At 43.0% G+C, this 22112-nt stretch overlaps 1 long non-coding RNA gene across 2 annotated transcripts in view; it reads left to right on the top strand.

Moving 5' to 3' along the window:
• Positions 1-7353: 7353 nt before the first annotated feature.
• Positions 7354-22112, top strand: part of LOC135526329 (uncharacterized) — a 35185-nt gene continuing 20426 nt past the window's right edge. For both annotated transcript variants that reach the window (XR_010453282.1, XR_010453283.1), the window contains exons 1-2: positions 7354-7522; positions 21607-21675. This is a non-coding gene — a long non-coding RNA (uncharacterized LOC135526329). The remainder of the gene's footprint in view (positions 7523-21606; positions 21676-22112) is intronic.

Below are 22112 nucleotides of genomic sequence, written 5' to 3'. Positions count from 1 at the left end.
GAGAAGGGAGAGTAAGCCAACAGGATCTCGGCGTTACAGGAACTATTCACAGAACGTAAGTGCATCAAAGCACCACAGAGACAAAAAAAGAGGAAGAGCAAGCTGTGACTTCAAAGTCCAAACGTGATGAGCGATGCACAGAGAGAGAGAGAGAGAGAGAGAGAGAGAGAGAGAGGGAGAGGGAGAAGGAGAGGGAGAGAGAGAGGGAGAAGGAGAGGGAGAGGGAGAGAGAGAGGGAGAAGGAGAGGGAGGGGGAGAGGGAGAGAGAGAGAGAGAGGGAGAGGGAGAGAGAGAGAGAGCTCCACTGGATAATACAACCGAGAGCAAGGGGAGAGAGGGGAGACAGGGTAAATACCTGGATGCAGGCAACTCCTCATCTCAAAGAATGCTAAATCACACACCCAGGCTGTCTGGGGGAGGATACAACAGAATAGAATAGAACCTGAGTCTCCCCGCCCTGCCTCCGGAAAAAAAGACATTACCATCATCGTTTACTTGTTTACTTTCTTTCCAAAATGAGAACAAAACTGCAAGATTCACTAGGTAAAACATTCATACAAAACAAAAAAATGGAGCTTCAAGGATGTCCCGTGTCTAAACAAAGAAAAACAACAAAAACAGTGTGTGGTTATGAAATATCTGCCTGTGATCTAAATTATATCATATTTCAATATGTTCGTAGTAACACGCTACGGGAAACTAAGTTAGGATAAAACAGCATTTCAGGCATGGTAGCAAATTAAATAAAATTGCATTTATCACAAGGGCCGAATACAACAGGTGTAGACTTTACCGTGAAATGCTTACTTATGAGCCCTTAACCAACAATGCAGAGTTAAAAAGTAAGAAAACATGTAATATTAATAATTAGCAAATAATTAGCGAATAAGAAGAAAAAAAGAAATAGTAACACAATAAAATAACAATAATGAGGCTCCACTACCATTCAAAACTTTGGGATCACTTAGAAAGGGCCTTGTTTTTGAAAGAAAAACTTGTTTTTTTTGTCCAGTAAAATAACATCAAATTGATCAGAAATACAGTGTAGACATTGTTAATGTTGTAAATGACTAGTGTAGTGGAATATCTACATTATCAGCAACGATCACTCCTGTGTTCCAATGTCACATTGTGTTAGCTAATCCAAGTTGATCATTTTAAAAGGCTAATTGATCATTAGAAAACCTTTTTTGCAATTATGATAGCACAGCTGAAAACTGTTTTCCTGACTAAATAACCAATAAAACTTGTTTTTCTTTATACTCGTTGAGTATCTGGAGCATCATCATTTGTGGGTTCGATTACAGGCTCAAAATGGCCAAAAACAAAGAACTTTTTTCTGAAACTCGTCAGTCTATTCTTGTTCTGAGAAATTAAAGCTATTCCATGCGAGAAATTGCCAAGAAACTGAAGATCTCATACAACACTGTGTACTACTCCCTTCACAGAACAGTGCAAACTGGCTCTAACCAGAATGGAAAGAGGAGTGGGAGGTCCCGGTGCACAACTGAGCAAGAGGAAAAGTACATTAGAGTGTCTAGTTTGAGAAACAGACTCCTCGCAAGACCTCAACTGGCAGGTTCATTAAATAGTACCCACAAAACACCAGTCTCAACATGACACCAGTCTCTCTGTCCAGTGTCTGTGTTCTTTTGCCCATCTTAATATTTTAGTTTTATTGGCCAGTCTGAGATATGACTTTTTCTTTGCACTCTGCCTAGAAGGCCAGCATCTCAGAGTTGCCTCTTCACTGTTGACGTTGAGACTGCTGTCAATTTTAGAATAAGATTGTAACGTAACAAAAAGTAAAGGGGTCTGAATACTTTCAGAATGCACTGTATGTGTGAGTGTGTGGGTAGAGTCCAGTGAGTGTGCTAGTGCAAGAATGTCAGTGCAAAAAAACAGGAGTCAGCACAAATAGTCCAGGTAGCCATTTGATTGACTGTTCAGCAGTCTTATGGCTTGGGGGTAGAAGCTGTTCAGGAGCATTTTGGTCCCAGACTCGATGTGGATGGGGGCGTACCCCTGAGGGGCACCTGTGTTTAGGATGAGCGTGGTTGATGTGTTTTTGTCTACCCTTACCACCTGGGGTGGCCCGTTAGGAAGTCCAGGGTCCAGTTGCAGAGGGAGGTGTTTAATGCCAGGTCCTTAGCTTAGTGATGAGCTTGGAGGGCACTATGGTGTTTAACCCTGAGCTATAGTCAATGGATTTGTTGGGGCGGTATATGAATTGTAGTGGATCCAGTGGGTCTGGGATGTGAGTGCTAAGGGGAAATAGTCATTTAGACAGGTTGCCTTGGCCGTCTTGGGCACAGGGACTATGGTGGTCTGCTTGAAACATGTAGGTATTACAGACTGGATCAGGAGAGGTGGGTCAGCGCATCCTGAGTATGCATCCTGAATGTTAACCTATTTAAAAGTCTTACTCACATCGGCGACGGAGAGCGTAATACCTGCTGTTCCCACATGCTTCAAGAGGGCCACCATTGTTCCTGTTCCCAAGAAAGCTAAGGTAACTGAGCTAAACGACTACCGCCCCGTAGCACTCACTTCCGTCATCATGAAGTGCTTTGAGAGACTAGTCAAGGACCATATCACCTCCACCCTACCTGACACCCTAGACCCACTCCAATTTGCTTACCGCCCAAATAGGTCCACAAACGATGCAATCTCAACCACACTGCACACTGCCCTAACCCATCTGGACAAGAGGAATACCTATGTGAGAATGCTGTTCATCGACTACAGCTCGGCATTCAACACCATAGTACCCTCCAAGCTCGTCATCAAGCTCGAGACCCTGGGTCTCGACCCCGCCCTGTGCAACTGGGTACTGGACTTCCTGACGGGCCGCCCCCAGGTGGTGAGGGTAGGTAACAACATCTCCTCCCCGCTGATCCTCAACACTGGTGCCCCACAAGGGTGCGTTCTGAGCCCTCTCCTGTACTCCCTGTTCACCCACGACTGCGTGGCCACGCACGCCTCCAACTCAATCATCAAGTTTGCGGACGACACAACAGTGGTAGGCTTGATTACCAACAACGACGAGACGGCCTATAGGGAGGAGGTGAGGGCCCTCGGAGTGTGGTGTCAGGAAAATAACCTCACAATCAACGTCAACAAAACTAAGGAGATGATTGTGGACCTCAGGAAACAGCAGAGGGAACACCCCCCTATCCACATCGATGGAACAGTAGTGGAGAGAGTAGCAAGTTTTAAGTTCCTCGACATACACATTACAGACAAACTGAATTGGTCCACTCACACAGACAGCATCGTGAAGAAGGCGCAGCAGCGCCTCTTCAACCTCAGGAGGCTGAAGAAATTCGGCTTGTCACCAAAAGCACTCACAAACTTCTACAGATGCACAATCGAGAGCATCCTGGCGGGCTGTATCACCGCCTGGTACGGCAACTGCTCCGCCCTCAACCGTAAGGCTATCCAGAGGGTAGTGAGGTCTGCACAACGCATCACCGGGGGCAAACTACCTGCCCTCCAGGACACCTACACCACCCGATGTTACAGGAAGGCCATAAAGATCATCAAGGACATCAACCACCCGAGCCACTGCCTGTTCACCCCGCTATCATCCTTTCCTCGAAGCGAGCATAGAAGGTATTTAGCTCATCTGGCAGGCGTGCGTCACTGGACAGCTCACGGCTGGGTTTCCCTTTGTAATCCGTGATAGTTTGCAAGGCCTGCCACATCTGACGAGCGTCAGAGCCAGTGTAGTAGGATTCGATCCTGGTCCTGTATTGACGCTTTGTCTGTTTGTTGGTTCATCAGAGGGCATAGCGGGATTTCTTATAAGTGTCCGGATTAGATTCCCGCTCCTTGAAAGCAGCAGCTCTAGCCTTCAGCACAGTGCGGATGTTGTCTGTAATTCATGGCTTCTGGTTGGGATATGCTCATATGGTCAGTGTGGGGATGATGTCGTCAATGCACTTATTAATGAAGACGGTGACTGATGTGATAAATTCCTCAATGCCATTGGATGAATCCCGGAACATATTCCAGTCTGTGCTAAGTCCTGTAGTTTAGCATCCAATTCAATTCATGAGTATTTTTGCTTGTACACTGGAATCAGGAGGATAGAGTTATGGTCAGATTTGTCAAATGGAGAGCGAGGGCGAGCTTTGTATGAGTCTCTGTGTGTGAAATAAAGGTTACCTTATTTTTTTTCACCTCTAGTTGCACAGGTGACGTGCTGGTAGAAATGAGGTAATTTCAGTTTTCCTGCATTAAAATCACTGGCCACTAGGAGCGCCGCCTCTGGGTGAGCATTTTTACAGCTTGTTGAGTGTGAATTTAATGCCACCAACGGTTTGTGTGGTAAATAGACAGCTACAAAAAATATAGATGAAAACTCTCTTGGTAAATAGTATGGTCTGCAGCTTATCATGAGATATTCTAACTCAGGTGAGCAGAACCTCGAGACTCCGTTAATATTAAACATCACTCACCAGCTGTTGTTTTACAAAGAGACACACACCCCCTCCCCTGAGCTTCCCTGACGCTGCAGTTCTGTCCTGCCGATCTATAGAAAAAATGACTAGATTTATAGCATGCTAAATGGTAACATATCATTTGAGTGGTAATGTATCATTTGTGTGGTTTTGTATTATTTTGTCAATTCGATAGATAAAATGTCAGCTCCTAAAAGCGGACTATTTCACACCACTATCCATTTAACTTACTCTTTAATCTAACCAGATTTAGGCCCAGAGCAGTGGTTTCATGGTTATAGTTTTTTGATGAAAGGCTATTTGTCTGAATGCTCCCTCTACCCATCATCAACTGGATATATTGTTACAAACAAACATTCAGTTCTGTAGCATTTTCCCAATTTATGGGAAATATAATTATTCAACGGTAAGGACAAGGAATAGTCTGCAGATTCTCCTAAATTACATTTCCTGTTGGCATCATTGAACATTAGGAACCGTGCTTACTTTAGTAAACCATACCTAAAATCTTACCTACATAATATTTTTCCTCATGGAAATTCTGAGAAAAGCTCTTGGAAAGTGAGTAATTTGTCTCAATTGAATACATAACACACCAAAGGAAGTACTAATGCTTTTCCAAGGTGTTAAATTCTATCTCAGAGATTTATTAAATAAGTAAATCAGAGTGTAGGTATCCAGCAATTCACCAAATGACAAGATGCGTGTTGGATCTTCCCCACGTCTCCAAATGGAACTAATTTACTCAGTGAAGAGGAAGCACTTTCTCCAAGAGAGGGAGAGGAGTTGTTAAAACACTTCCATTAAACTGGTGGAATAAATATCCCAATTCCTGCCCAAGGTGTCTTCATTTGGACCCAAATGGGTGAAATGCTGTTGCCATGGGGACATGGCGACGACTGCAGCCCTCCTCCCAGCTGTTTTGGTAGGGTTTTGTGTGTGTGTGTGTCTCCCTGTCTGTGTGTGTGTGTGTGTGTGTGTGTGTGTGTGTGTGTGTGTGTGTGTGTGTGTGTGTGTGTGTGTGTGTGTGTGTGTGTGTGTGTGTGTGTGTGTGTGTGTGTGTGTGTGTGTGTGTATTGATGCCGCCTCCGTGCTGTGTTCCCCTTTCAGACTCCAGAATAGTGTCTCTACTAATCCGTGAAAGTTGCGGCGCTCTGAACCAGTGGCCAAGCCTTTTCCCACTGAATCGGGGCCCAGGGTCTGCACTCTACTTCACACTTGATTGGTCCCTCCCGTGGCAGGACTCCCCTCCCTGCTGGGTGTGGGCCCGTCCCCCTCGCTGGGCTGCTCAGCGCTACCTAATCGGCTTCTCTCCGCCATAATTACCAGCGCTGAGCCTGAGACTCACCACCGCATCACACTGCCCCATACCGTATCCCAAGCCTGCCTGGCCTAGCTGCCCAGGCTTCACCAACACTGGCACTCCCAGCCCCAGACCTGGCCCGAGCCCCTGCAGCCTCTTCATGGAGAGCACCTTGCCCTACAGCACTGTGGGCTTGGCTGTGTTTGGAGAGAGCTCCTGGGGAAAGCCTTGGAGTAAGGGAAAGGGTGGCACCAGCCAGCCAAAACACTGGTGCTGCTCTGCTGCCCGTCCCCCCGTCCTGTTTGAGCTGATGTGTTTATTTGGGGTGAAATGGGATGCAGCACTATAAGGAGCTCTCAAAGGTACCTCCATGTGCCACAGAGCTGCAGTTGAATCCACCCTGTGGAGACAGAAGTCCTTTGAAATATCTGACCAGCCTAAAGACCCACTCTCACAATGGGACCAGTCAGTCGTAGTGGGAATGGTCTCTGTGGAGTCTGTGTGGGCTATAGGTGGGACACAATCACATTGTCCAAAAAGTCCTTCTACTTCATCTGCTCATCCATGTGTAGTATGAGAAATGTCAAACAAAAGATATGGCTATCTTAGAATGTCCTCTATCAAGTTAGGATTTGACAGAATCTAAAAGAATTCATCATAATAGTAATACATTTTCCTTTTTGCGCAGTGTCACGGAAGTCCTATTGCAATCGGATTACGTCCTATTGCAGCATGACTGCGAGCAGCAGAGCATATGGGACGGGCCAGGTGAAATGCACTGTCCTGGCAGAGAATCCAAAGTCTGTCAGAGTGGAACACACGTCAAAGGGCACAAAGTGTGCTGGCACAAACAGTAGCCCAGAGTGTTTATCAGGCGGATACCCAGCACTCGTTAGCTTATTACTCTCTTATTAGGGACATTTTTTCCCTTGCATGGGTTGGCATAGTCCTGCTAGCTTCTCTTCACGCAGCCCAGGCTCTGTCAGAGCTGATCAAAAGATATTTCCTCACATCTCCAGACGCCGGGGGGAGAAGTAGAAAAGAGGAGAGAGAAGAAAAGAGCCAGAAGGGGGCATACTGCTCTCTCTTTACTCTGGTCTTTTGGTGAATGAGGACTTTTCTCTCTCTCCTTTATTCTCCTTTTCTTCTCATTCTTCCTTTGGAGAAGAAAAATACAATTGTTGCCGGTATTTCCCATCACATTTGGCCAAATAATTTTCAAGCATTTTCCATATCAAAAACAATTATCATCAGATAAACCCAGACTAGTCCAATGTGGAATTAAGATAATTTTTGAGGGGGGAGAAAGTCTCCACAAATCTGACTGGCTTCCAGGCAGCCAAGACCCCCTCGAAGTGGGAATGAAAAGTGTAACTCTAGCCTCTCAGTTGTACGTCTCAATCCATAATCCTTCCCCAAAAACCTCACCAGAGCCGCCCCGGCCGCCACTCCCATGGCGTTCCCCGCCGGTGCCATGCGGTGCCGGGTTGGCCTGCTCAGATGTATGGGACAGTCCAGTGTCAGACTATCAACCTGAAAGGGATTTTGGCTTTCTTTAGTGGTTAGCGAGGTGGTCAGGGGAGCAATGGTGGGCTCTCTCTAAGCATCTAATACCCAGTACTGGGCCTCTAGTCCATCACAGACACCTTATCCTGGTCTCACATATCTTGGACACACTGGACATTACCGACACCGGCCCGGTCTGGCTCTGGTAGCCACAGACTGTAGCAGTGTAGATGGCCGCAGCACCGAGGTGAGTTACCCTCTCTGGGTGTTAATGCAGGTCTGGGGACAGTGGTCAGTGTCTCTATGAGGACCTGTTGTATTCTGACTAGTGTCTGAATGTCCAGGGCTATACAACTGGTCTGGGCTAGGCTGCTATGGACAGAGGGAGGGCCGTAACATCCATATTACTTGGTGACAACCTGGCTTCATTGGATGGTTCAGAGGGCTAGATGGGTGTGAAGACGTCGGCTGCCGGTTGGCTGTCTCGTTGTAGCATTGCAGTGTTGGTGGCGTGTCCTGATTGCACAATAGATTGAAAGCTAGCGTGTTAATTATCAAGGCAGACATATTTACCGTAGCACCGTGAATGTATTCTATATATTAACCTGCTTCGTCCAGAGGCATATTTTTATTTCAGAGGCAGCTTCATAAAATAGACACAAAAATAGATGGCACGGATATTCTCTTATTCTCATGATACATTGGTCCAACTGTTACCATGGGAGAAAAAGTGTATAAAAAATGTATTGATTTCCAAGAAAATATCCTGGGGATGTTGAAAAATAGGGGCTAATTGGAAGACCTATAACTAATTGATCATGGATATGTAAATTTCACATTTTCAAAGGGTTGGGAGCCGTTAATGATGTAAGAGTACATTTACCAAAATGTTTCATTTCCAACACATCTGTCCAGAGCTACAAAATCCATGCTTGGAGCAGCTGTCTGAGGAAGAACAATGTGGGTACCTCACTACCAACGGCCCTACTTACCTAGAGAACCTGACAGCGGATCTACCGTAGGCACATAGAGTTTGGTAATATTCTACAACTGTTGATAAATGAGCTGCTAGGGAAGGGCCTTGGTCCAGTCTTTCACAGCTCAGTTGATCTCCATTGAAGTAAACAAACCCAAGGTCACCTCTGGACAGCTTGGTCTATACATCCCGTGGTTTGGTGTGTATGTTGTCAGGGTGGGGCGGTGGTGGCAGCGGGTGGTTGAGTCAACTCAGAGGAGGAGATCAGCTCATCCCATGTTGTGGGTGTGTGTTGGGGTGTGTGTGTGTGTGTGTGTGTGTGTGTGTGTGTGTGTGTGTGTGTGTGTGTGTGTGTGTGTGTGTGTGTGTGTGTGTGTGTGTGTGTGTGTGTGTGTGTGTGTGTGTGTGTGTGTGTGTGTGTGTGTGTGTGTGTGTGTGTGTGTGTGTGTGTGTGTGTGTGTGTGTGGTTGTGTGACAGCCATGTGGCAGGCTATTACTCAATACCGTCTGGAACATTCTAAGCAGGAAATGGAAACGTTGCGGGGAGGCATTTGTGCCATTGTGCACATACGTTACATAGTCTACTCTACCCACTCCCCGTATATCGGGGCGAATGCCTCAAAAACATACTATAATAGAAATACTTCTACGTATTTGCTATTACGAATATAGTTGATGATCATTATTTAAAGGGAGAAAGGCAGGACCATAAACAGCCGAATGGATACAGTTGAATGCTTACAAAATGGTCGCCATGGTGCTAAGCAGCTGAAAGAGCAGGAAGAAGATGCAGCGTATATATACTGAATGTTGTTTTCCTGTTGTCTGTGTAACATACTTTTTTGGAATTGAGAGTCTGAGAGGGTATTAAATTGTAGATACGTGGATCCTATGTTTCCCCCCCCAAAAAAAAATCTCAAAAGCTGAGCCCATACAGTATGTTATTTTTTTGAACATTTACCCCACCCACAGTTAGATAACTTACTCGGTTAGTCCTCACTAAAAACAATTTGCTGATGTACAGTATCTACCTTCTGCACCAGCAACAAGCTCCATTCATCCTTAAAGAGAAGTATCTCTTCGCAACAGTGATAGTTACAATACGTTGCGAAGGGCAGACTGAATCATTTCCGCACCCCATTTCAGTTGATTACGATATCAAACAATATGTCTATATTCAGACTTATGTCTTGAGATGGATCATAATTTCAACATTTTCAAATGAAAGTGGAAGGGGAAAAAGCCTATAGTGGAGGTTTACTGAAATACATCTTCAGAAAATTGTAATGTGAATACTGGTATCTGTACGTCAATAGCCAAAGCATGCTAGCAACAATGTTAGCCTAGCAACCTTACTTGGGAATTAGGAATATGGAGGCACTCTTCCAAAAAGTCCCTCCTTTCATTAAATCCTATGTATTTGTAAAATATGACAGCATATGAAAGTCTCTTTGAGCCTTTGTACTTGAAAGCGTTCATAGTTTGAAACTAGAAAAGCTTTCCAAATTCTTTACCCTTTTTTCTCCCCACGAGATAGGTTAACTTTGGGAAATCATGTGAGAGTCGTTTGTCTTTGTAATAGAGAATGAAACGGATAAGGTAGCTAACTTTCTGTAACTCCTTTTAGATTTCGAGGGCTATAGCTACTAAGGAGAGGGGAACTCATGCACAGTGAGCATTTGAGGTGTCCTCTATGGTGTACACATGGTACAGTAGGCTATGGAGAATATTAAGGAAACACTTCTGAATGAATACCTTGAAATATAATAGCGAAAGAGAAGTCCACATTTTTCATCCTAGCCACCAAAAACTGGATGTTAGGTGCTAGGTTTCACCTAAAGACATAGGATATTACTGTTGTGTTTATCATCCATGTTCAAGTATAACACTTAACACTTACAACACTTTACATTTTCCCAAAATATATTGCATTGTAATATATTGAATATTGCCCGCTATCATTGAAATAGCACCAAATAAATTGAACGGACCGATATAATACCCTGTGCCTTGATTATGATGCTAACGAGTGTCTGCTTGAACTTGTAAGAAAACGACGAGCACTCTGCTAAAAATCGAAACCGAGAATGACACAAAAGATTGATAAAGAAATGAAGATGTGTGTCATTGTTACTTGGAGGGCCACTGTAAAGAGTCATGATGACTATGGGGGAAACACTGACGAGAGAGTGTAATGTCCCCTCTACAGATGAACGTATGAAAGACAGATGGTGTGCTTTCATTTCACAAAACTCTGAGATGTTTCACATTTCAATCTCACAGAGAGAAACATCTGAGTTGGCTGACAGTTTTGATCAAGTCTCGGACTTAGTTGATTCTCTCAATTCATTAAATGTCATTGGATTATGACTCAAGAGTCATCCATTCATTGCCTTTTTCCCTTGAAGAAATAATGTGCCTCACTGGAAATAAAATAAACTCCCAATTAGATGCCAACTTGAAATAGCTAATGAATTTCTCGTTCTTTTGATGCCGCCCATAAACTTTTACAAACAGAAAACAATTGAAATAATGAAAAGAAAACTCACAGACAGATGGTAATATAAAATGCAAACAAAGAAACAAAGGCAAAGTGCGTAATAATTGCATCTTTATTGATGTTTCAGTCTTTCAGAGAAATTGTCTGACATAAGCTATAAAACTTTCAAACAATGCTGGATGACGTGTATCTTAGCATTGCATCTGCATGCATTGTGTGATGTACAGAAAGCTCTCACCAATCAAAAGCTATGCATGTTTAGAATAATAAACCTTCGCTATTACATTGCTCATTGTAATAGGTCTGTTTCATAGCTTGTCTTTACTATGCACTTACTTTTCAAATGTCTTTACCCTAATAGGCTAGTGCTACACTGCACCTGCCTAACTACCATAGGTATTAGGGACACTATTCTAAAGTGGAATCAGAGTTACTGTCACAAAAACGTATTCATTAGGAATGATTCTGTTTCATTATTTCAAAAACATGTTCGTGTGTACCTTAACCAAAAGGCTAATGAGTTGCCTAGAAGCAAAGACGTTGAGAAGTGTGTCTGTCTTGTGTGTTGGTCGTCTCATGAAAACTCATTAGGGCTCTCTTTGACAGTAAGGCCAGATGAGTTTATCTGTGTGCTGGATAAGGCTCTTTCTTTCCTGTTTCTTCAGCTTCTAGCATTTTGTGCAATAATTGGTTTAAACGCAGGCTCATTGCTCGCAGGAAACTTTTATAGATTGCTAGCAAATAAAACTGGATATTCATTGGTGAGCAATGGCTGTGTATTTTACCCTTTCAACCCTAGCAGCAGCCACAATACAGTGACAATTGAGGGTGTTGTGTCTGTATAGACGTACATGTACAGACCTACATTTTTACACATTCTTCCGAAGTTGGCTAAACTTACATAACAACTTGGATTGTATTCTGTTTCAAGGATAATAATATCAAATTGATTTCAGATGAATAAATATATATATATACAATTACTCCAAACTGATGTATTCATACTTGCTTATGTATTTTTACTGTATCGTATAAACCCATTGTATCAGTTTTCAAGTTAGTCAATAAATGTATCTGAATTTAAAAATAATTTTAAAAGTACAATGAACTAAACATTTGTATAAAATTATTTTGGGGGATGCAGCGATTCGTTAAATTTTATTATGCGGCTTCAATATTACTGATGTGTTTCGGTGAACTTAATAATTACAGCATAATGCCCTCTTGAAGGACATTCACCTTTCTATTTTTGGATCATTTGAGTTTTGAGACAAGAAAAAAAATTCTTAGTGAGATAAGAGGTTATTCTTTGTGGGAGACTGTTTGTTATTTGTGTGGGATTCATTTCAATATCACATTTTATTGGTTACTTACACATATTTAGAAGATGTTATTGCGAGTGTAGCGAAATGCTTGTTTTGTGAAACTAATATCTGATACCTCTTGATTTTACACTGATCTGATAGCAATCCACAGTCAGATGAATCAAATAGAGAGAACATGTATTTCATAATATATATATAATATATAATGATATATAATGATAAAATATCAATAAACACATTAATGGAAATCATGTAATGTGATTCAAATCAGAAACAACATATTGACAAATATTTATTATTGTTTCTCAGTAAATTCAAACTCATGTATAAACATAAAATGCAACAATGTGGTCGCAGGTAGTAAACCAATATAGTACCTTTCACAAATAAAATTTAAAGCAATCCTTGGAAAAATATTTATTTTGCTTTCTGATGTAATGTCCCATAAAAATAACGAAAGGAAAATGCTTCAAAAAGCTAACGCTCTGATGCATTAGCAGGTGCGGCAATAAATTTAAAAAATGCTGTTCCAAAATTTTTTCCATGAGGTGTTTTGCAGTTACTACGTATTCCATTTGGTTTTAAATGTGAGCCAGTGCCAAATGGCATGTACATGTGATACGGTCAGCGAAAGGATAACCGACAGTTTTTTTACCTTGTTTAGCAAATCAACATATTAATAACTATTAAGAGTATACTTACTGAGGTAAATTCGTCTGTCATAGTAGGACTCACTGTAACACAGAAGGAGAAACATGGAGCTAAAATGACGGCGCCTACTGAAGGACACCGCTGTTTGACTGTCTTGTAGAAGACAGGTAATCAAGCGCGAGATTCAAACCCAACTGAGCATAGGTGTTGCTCAGTTGGTAGCCTAGTTGATAGAGCATTGCACTTGCAAAGCCAAGGTCATGTGTTTGATTCCCATGAGGGACCAGTAGGAAAATGCATGAACTCACTACTATACGTTGCTCTGGATAAGAGCATCTGCCAAATTACTAAAATGTTTTTAAAAATTGCATATTAGTATTAATAGCTTTAATAACATACTGGTGTCTTCTTATTGTTTTTTTGTGTGTGGGGGGGGGGGGGGGGGGTTTCACACAATAAATATGTAGTTGAACTTGGCGCCTGTGGTATTGCCTGTTCAGCCATTTTAACACCAATAGCATATGGCCCCACAATAGTGTCACTATACTTCAGTAATTGCTTTAGTGTCTGTTTCCTGTCATTCTGTATATTTGTCAGGGCCACATGTGACTGGTGACCTGTTTACTTGGTTCCACTTCCACACCTCAGAGAGGAGAATGGAAAGGGGCAGGTGCAGCTGACAAAACCAGGCAATTCAATAACCTTGGAGTACTGTAAGGGGCATGTTTTCACGAACACGTAACTGCTTGGATCAATGTAAACAGTCTTAACACCTGTGCTACAGGGTTAATAGCACCATTTGTTGTGTGAAACGGGGAGTGGAGATGACGGCAGTTGACGTCAGACAGTGCATGGGGGGTAAATACAGGGAGTGTGTGGTATTTTTAGCCGATCTTCGTTCAAGGACAACAAAAGAAGGGTTATATAACTTCACGTTTTTCGCCTGCCATTTTAATTTGCCCATGTCCCCTGAGCAGGGCCCATAATCTTCCTTTCGGAAAAATGGGTCGCCATTATATAACCAGGAAGTGCCTGCCAACGTCCTGCAGCTTGTTTATGGTGACATCTTGTTGCCGGGGTGACGGGGTCCTGCCAGTGTGTCGTCTTTATTCATCCTTACGCACGGCTGGCATGGGTACCTCCCGGTAGCGGCAGCCCCAGGAGTCACCACTACCCCTCCCCTGTGCCCCTCCTCAGACCCATTCCTCAGTTCATGTTGACAGGCAGCTTGGGGGCAGACCCACAGCCTGACCCAGAGCAAGAGGAACGCCAGCAGTGCTCTGAAGGACCTCTATTCTAGGCAGGCATTTAGTCGGCCCACTATCACCACCATAGTCCTCTTATAACTAATTAATGATTGCAGAGTGCTCTGTTCTGCCCTGAAACCATGTAAAACCATGCTCACTTACTAAAATGTCTTAAATGAGCCTTTGATCACTCTTAGACAATGGAAGTCTGTGCATTCTTACTCACACCTTCAACTCAATTGACTATTGAGTCTTTGAAAATGAGGGGGCAGAAAATGCAAAAACAAATTTGGCCGCAAACAAGGCACTGACCCATCCCTGCTCCAACAATCTCTAAAGTACTTTCAAAAGTTGGCCATGGCAAAAATGACGGAACATTGAATTATTTCTGAGATATCATGGGAAGAGCGTACCACAGCCTATTTTGCTAAATAATAAAACACTAAATAATCCAAATTTGAAACATGCTGCGACAGACTGTTGTGATTACCTTTTAATCTGAGGGCTGAATTCCTAATTCCAGGCGGGAAAGTTTCCTCCCGGGCAGCAGCAGGAGGCGCTGTAAATCAGTTAGCCTTTTGATAACGCAACGCGAGCAAAAACAAACATGGCTGATGAGGGGGGCAGGGTTAGAAGTACGTTTCAGTGGCTCTGCAAGTTAATGCAACATTAACATTGGATGAGCTTTTGGGAGCCTGGAGCATCGATATTAAAGAGATACCCCCTGCACCCCTCCTATCCACAGGCAGGCGCAACAACAGAGAGGAAGACGGACCGCTTTGACCTCGGCGCACCATCCCAATGTCATAGCCTACTGTAGGAAAGTCTGTGTTGCGTTTGGAGCTACGTAGCCTAGCCAGGAAGCAGTCAGCAATGTAGCTTGTGCAACACAACACAAAGCAACATGTATTAACCAAGGTGTTGTGGTAGCATTAAATCACGCCTGTAATGAGTTGATACATCTCTTTTCAGTATTATTTCTTCTCGTTTGGAATGCTGTAACCAACCGCATATCCAGTTATCAATGCAAATGTTTAGGCCGCTTCCCTTTCGTCATTGTAATCCGTTTGATTGAATTTATGTATTTCATGTTTCTTTTGAAAGTATCTGTGCTGAGAGTCTCCTGAGAACAATGTGGTTTGCTGTTTCAGGTCATTTCAATAGCAGCGTTTTTTCCCCCCTCTATAGTTGTGCTAGAAACTCTGAGTGTGCGGTGCCCAGGGGTTTGACAAGAGAAACATACAAGGTTTTGATGCTTGTTTGCTTTCAGTGAACCCCAGGCTAGGAAGATATAATAACACATTTATACAACCACCCAACACACACACACACAGCCACATCCTGCTTTCAGCCATTACGTCAAATCATGCGATTTATAAAAAGCGATCTCGTGTTGTTGTTGTTAACAGGATTGTCAAAAAGGTCAGGTGCCGTATTAGGTTGCAATTGACAGAAATATTATCATTGGTTGTAAAAACGTAATTAGACATTGAATAACCATGTGAGTGACAGTATTTCAATTTATAATGAATTTTTGGGGGGAAATATTTTCCTGCAGTGATTGCAAACTAAATATTAATTTGGAACAATACATGTCTTTGACTGTATCCCTGTTGAGACATCCCTCTCCATTACATCTTATGGCCCAATTTACCAAACAGACTGGGAATATTGGTAATTTGACAGCTCATTTCATACTACCCAACACTAGCAGGCCTGTGACTTTCCCACTTTCACCCAGTTATACAGATGATGGTGGCAGACAGAACACATGCCATGTTGATGCCCTGATGGTGCCCAGGTGGTGCCCTGATGGTGCCCAGGTGGTGCCCGGCTGTGTACGGTCTCCTGTGGTCAAAGCCAGACCTCACGGAGATGCTGTCTTACGTACTGTACTGGTCTCCTACACAGAACAAAGGTCAAACCGAATGGTAACCAAAACCACATGGTAACCACAACCATAACAAGAGGAGACCATTACCATTTACATGAGCAGAGTATATGATTTGCATAGTGTTAATGTATAAATTAAAAGCCAAACAACATGATTTCACTGTGTAATAAACACTGCAAATGTGGTGTTCCCGCAGTTACATTTTCTACATTTCTGATAAAGCCGCTGTTATTGCAATTTTTTCGTGAATGACGTGCTTGAATTTGGTGTCATCAAATTATTTGGGCAGAACATAATGAAGATCAATCGAACATAACTCTATATTTCTAAATAGGTCTGTGCCCATTAATCAACAATTTAGAAAAACATTGGATGTAGATTTTTATCCTTAAATTTCAGAATTGCATTTGATGTGTTTTGTACAACACAGTGTCCTTGTTCTAGTAAAACAGTCTCAATTACCAAATAAGAAATGATCTGTGTTGTCCTTCCACTGGTAACACCAGATAACATCTCCATCCATATAGCTGTGACGTCAGAGATTATGAACTGAGATACATCCCCGTGAGCATGACCAATGAAAATACAACTCCATCGTTAATGGTTTGTCTTATCAAGGTCATAGAGCGCTGTTGAATGGGGTATTACATTGAGACAGTAGTGGCTGATAGCATTGTGATAACCTAGGCTCACTCAGGACTAGCTATATCCTTTGGCTCTGTGGCTCGACGGTGCTGAGGGAAGCAGTACTTCGTGACTTCAGGGAACATTAAGAACCAAATCGACATTGCTGCTGGGCCTGAAAGAATAATCATGTGAGAGAAAGGGGAAAGAAATCACCAAACTGAAATTGGCAAAGCAGGCAGGGTGTGCAGCACACGGCAGTGGGCTCCTCTATAAAGACATCTGCTGATTACACAGTTTTGGGAGGCCTGGTAGAAAGGAGAGGAGGCTGGCAGTGAATCGTGTAAAGAGATTGAGACCACACGACGGCCCGCTGAAAGAGCACAGCACACGATTCCACAAAGCCAGCCGCTCGGAGCATGAAGCCATAAAGACGTGAAGTGGAAAGTTGCCTTCGCTCTATTTTACACAACAGGAAAAAGCTGGCTGCCCAGAGTGGCAGAATACTATTAGGGCCTGGAATCCAGTCAAGGGGCTTTCTACCGTCTGGTTCAGGCCTTCTAGCACTCGGCAGGCCCACAAGAATATCCACCACACCACATAAGCTGACTTGAATTATTCTCGCTGTCATTGTGCAACATAAAAAAGGAACACTTTTTTTCTACTCTGTTGGCACAGTGATGAAAAGGAACACTGACTGCGTGCACCTGTATAAGCTATGTTGTGTGATCGCCTCCCAAGATGGAGGCAGCTTGGTGAATGTCATTATTGGATCTGACTGACATGCGGATAGATAGACAGAAAGTCATGCCTGCTTGCCTGCGTGTCGGCCTGTGGGGTTCTGGTTTGGTTGCCGTGTGGCTGGTGGAGGCGGATGCCTGTTTCAGGTGGCCCACGTGCGGCTGTGGTGTGGTGTATGGGGCTCCCCAGGGAGAGACACCATGTCTCCATGCTGCAGACACCTGCCGGTAGGACGCAGCAGGGGTAGCCCTGGGTGTCACAGTGCCTCGGTAAAGGGCCCAGAGCAGTCCACTTCACAGACACCGCTGAGAGATGCCGCCCACGCCATTCTGTCACGCTCCTCCTAGCCTAGTTTTCTGTTACGAATCGATGGCGGAGATTGCCAGCTATGTTATTTCGCCCTTTACCTCTATCGTGCAGTCGATTCACCTTCTTTCGCCACACAAAATTGAGGCCATATGGAAATGTCTATGTATAATATAGCATTGACAAGGAAAGTATTGTAAAGTATTGTAAATCTGAAGGAAATATACATTTTTATCGCTTATCAGAAAGATTTATTTACGTCAAGGGACAGAATATATTTGAGAGTTTTGGTTTGTTGTAATGGTTCTCATCTATAACATCTGATGCGAACAGAATCAAGTCACTATTATTCAAAAATATGGTAATGATGCTATAGGCTTGTATTAAGTAAGGGATAATCAACGAGGAGTTATGCGTTCTCTGGAAATAATGCACAACGTTTAAGGTGTGTGCCACTGACCTTCTGCAGAGTTATATTCTTTTCCAAAAACGCATGGAGCCCCGAGTTGATTATCCCACTTATACCACACCTATAATTTAACACATTTGCCGCTAGAAATGTGTTAATTTGCCAGTAGAACTGTGCTAAACACCCAATGAAGTAGCTATCAAGTTCATTAGATAGTCCCAGTAGAACTATCTAATTTTCTTGTTGTCTGCTTGTTTTAGTCAATTACAAAACTACATTTAAGAAAAGTACAACATGTCTAAAGATTAATTTTCAACTCCTGAGCTGTCAGGCATATGTGTATAGGTGGCAGGGAAGTCAGGCACAGGAGAGTCAAACGGAGTGTAAAATGGAGTCTTTTAATAAAGTCCAAGTGACATGCTCCATAACACTAAATAGACAAATTAACAATAAAATAAATATGGGGACGAAGACCCGACGCGCACCTATACAAAAACACTACACTGACGATAAACAATCTCTGTCAAAGACATGAGGGGAAACAGAGGGTAAATACACAACAGGTAATGAATGGGATTGAAAACAGGTGTGTGGGAAGACAAGACAAAACCAATGGAAAATGAAAAATGGATCAATGATGGCTAGAAGACCGGTGACGTCGAACGCCGAGCACCGCCCGAACAAGGAGATGCAACGACTTCGGCAGAAGTCGTGACATGAGCTTTCTCAAGACTTAGAAAAATGTAATATTGTAAGGATTCCCTGTATTATTGTCAGGATGCCCCTTTTCATGACGGTGCTAGCAGCCACGTGATAGAGTGCTAGCTAGCTACCGACCTGAACATTTAGCTAGCGAAGACCAACAACACAAAACAAACAGACTATACAGTGAGTGAAGTTGCAAACAGACTATACTAAACAAGTTAAATATCTTACCTGTGATTAAATGTTTTCCACACATAGCTACGTGTAGCCTACTATACACAATCTTGGCATTCTGTCAACAAGCTTCATGAGGTAGTCACCTGGAATGCATTTCAATTAACAGGTGTGCCTTCTTAAAAGTTCATTTGTGAAATGTATTTCCTTCTTAATGCGTTTGAGCAAATCAGTTGTGTTGTGACAAGGGTGGTATACAGAAGATAGCCCTATTTGGTAAAATACCAAGTCCATGTTATGGCAAGAACAGCTCAAATAAGCAAAGAGAAACGACAGACCATCATTACTCTAAGACATGAAGGTCAGTCAATCCGGAAAATTTCAAGAACTTTGAATGTTTCTTCAAGTGCAGTCGCAAAAACCATCAAGCGCTACGATGAAACTGGCTCTCATTGGGACCTCCACAGGAAAGGAAGACCCAGAGTTACCTCTGCTGCAGAAGATAAATTCATTAGCGTTAACTGCACCTCAGATTGTAGCCCAAATAAATGCTTCACAGAGTTCAAGTAACAGACACATCTCAACATCATCTATTCAGAGGAGACTGCATGAATCAATCCTTTATGGTCTAATTGCAAAGAAATCACTACTAAAGAACACCCATAAGAAGAAGAAAATTGCTTGTGCCAAGAAACACGAGCAATGGACATTAGACTGGTGGAAATCTGTCCTTTGGTCTGATGAGTCCAAATGTGAGATTTTTGGTTCCAAACGCTGTATCTTTGTGAGACGCAGAGTAGGTGAACGGATTATCTCCACATGTGTGGTTCCCACCGTGAAGCACGGAGGAGGTGTGATGGTGTGGGGGTGCTTTGCTGGGGACACTGTCTGTGATTTATTTTGAATTCAAGGCACACTTAACCAGCATGGCTACCACAGCATCCTGCAGCATTATGCCATTCCATCTGGTTTGCGCTTAGTGAGACTATAATTTCTTTTTCAACAGGACTATGACCCAAAACACACATCCAGGCTGTGTAACGGCCTGACCAAGAAGGAGAGTGATGGAGTGCTGCATGAGATGACCTGACCTCCACAATCACCCGACCTCAGCCCAACTGAGATGGTTTGGGATGAGTTGGACCGCAGAGTGAAGCAGCCAACAAGTGCTCAGCATATGTGGGAACTCCTTCAAGACTGTTGGAAAAGCATTCCTCATGAAGCTGGTTGAGAGAATGCCAAGAGTGTGCAAAGTCATCAAGGCAAAGGATGGCTACTTTGAAGAATCTCAAACATAAAATATATTTTGATTTGTTCAACACTTTTTTGGTTACTACATGATTCCATATATGTTATTTCATAGTTTTGATGTCTTCACTATTATTTTACAATGTAGAAAATAAAGAGAATAAAGAAAACCCCATGAATGAGTAGGTGTGGCCAAACTTTTGATTGGTACTGTACATTAAACAACACAGCAGATTTTTGGCATGTTTTGTTATTTCTATATAACTAAAAATCAATGATGGAATTGGCTCTTTTACAATGGGGGTCAATAAAAAAGAATGTTTGTTTTCACCAATTTGTGGGTTTGGTCAAGGGGAATTCCTTACTATTACTGTGAATATCGACCCAGAGTACAGCTACAGTGGTTGCCTTGGTAACCAAACAAACAGACTTGCTAGCTTAGCTAACCAAATCATCCGTCTTCCTAAATATTGGCTTGCTATTATGAAAATCGAATTCAACAACGCCAATAATGTTTTCAATTAGATTTTTGCTTTCAAAGGCAGCTCAAACATAGAACATGTAAGAATGTTTGACAACACCGTTGGTTATTACCGTTCATTAGAGAAATAAAGAATGCCCTTCAAGCCAATCAGAAATGAGTAGGCCTAGTCAACAACGCTGTGGCATAAGAGTGTAACAACAGTGTAACACTATGATTCTTAAAGCTCATAATGCATATGTGTGGCAAGAGAAAACTACAAAGAACGAATGTGTGCTGCAAGAAAAGACTGAATCTGGGTTAAAAGAACAACTTGATTTTTGACATCTCTAAAGAGTTGTGGTGGGAGGTTGTGTGAGGTGTCAGAATTATTCTCTTTGCTTTACGACAGTTCTGACTTATCCCACTGACTTTGATTCATATTTTCAGTGCAACATAACGTGTGGTGGATGATGGATGATTCGCCATAGCTTTGATTCCATTATGTTTCCCTCAAAAGCATTGAGTGATTGATAGACAGATTCAAAGGAAACGGAAGAGAGATTCAAAGATTCCTACTTCCATATTGAGTTGCGTGTCTTGAAGTATTATACTTTGCCTCAATGGGTTTGGAGTTCTGGCAGAGCAGCACATTTCTGTGTTCATACCTTACTTGCTTTCCAGCATTCGTCAGTAGTTCTGACTGGAACGATAGGAATTCTGTACTGCCATCTTTGATTTGGGCAAACGGCATCCTTTCAAAATGATCTCGTGTCAGCCGATAAAGGCTGTATGTTGTCATTGTAGATTGTATCTGTATCTTATTAAGTCAGTCGACATCTTGTTAATTAAGGCAAGGTTTTACATTAAGCAAAATCCTTACAAAGACAACATGTTTAGGTCAGGCTTAAGTTTCTTTAGAACATCTAAACGGCATCTGTTTCTGCCTCTGTTCCAGCGCATTTGTCCCTCTGATTATGTTTAATCAATGTGCCTGATGTGTGTTTTTCCTAAGCCTCCCCTCTGCTCCCGACCTTTCACCTATGCCCCCTCTCTCTCTTTGCTGTGCAGGTCAATGTCCCCTTACCGACGCCCATACAGCCACATGCCACACTCCAGCATGCAGACATCCAGTCCCAGGTAAGTCAGGCCTAGGTGCAACCCACAGTGCCCCTCATCCTCTCAGGCTCACCCCCCGGTCCTCAGGTCAGACCCGGGGCCCAGCATGCGCCTGCAGCAGGTCACGGAGGACCCCTCTAGGCCCGACACCCCAGAGATGGGACTCCAGGCTGGCATGTAGAGAAGTGTTTGAAGTGGGTCTGAGCAGGGCTGTGTTACTTTGCCTTTAATTAGCTCCAGCAGCTGCTGCTTCCTGGTTGAAGGACCCCGGCACACTCCACCACTCCACTGTCTCCCTAATCTCTTACAGGTGACTGTCAGACGCACGTCAACCTACCCACCATGCAGGACTTAGCTGTCTAACCCCCTCTCACTTAGGTGTTGCTCTGTCAAAGAGAGGAATGCTGAGCTAAACAGTGTTGCTGAGAGGAGTCGCTTCCTAACATAGTCCCGCTTTG

The sequence above is a fragment of the Oncorhynchus masou genome, chromosome 32, assembly GCF_036934945.1.
Source record: "Oncorhynchus masou masou isolate Uvic2021 chromosome 32, UVic_Omas_1.1, whole genome shotgun sequence".
Classification (NCBI taxonomy): domain Eukaryota; kingdom Metazoa; phylum Chordata; class Actinopteri; order Salmoniformes; family Salmonidae; genus Oncorhynchus; species Oncorhynchus masou.
This window is presented reverse-complemented; position numbering and strand designations above follow the sequence as displayed.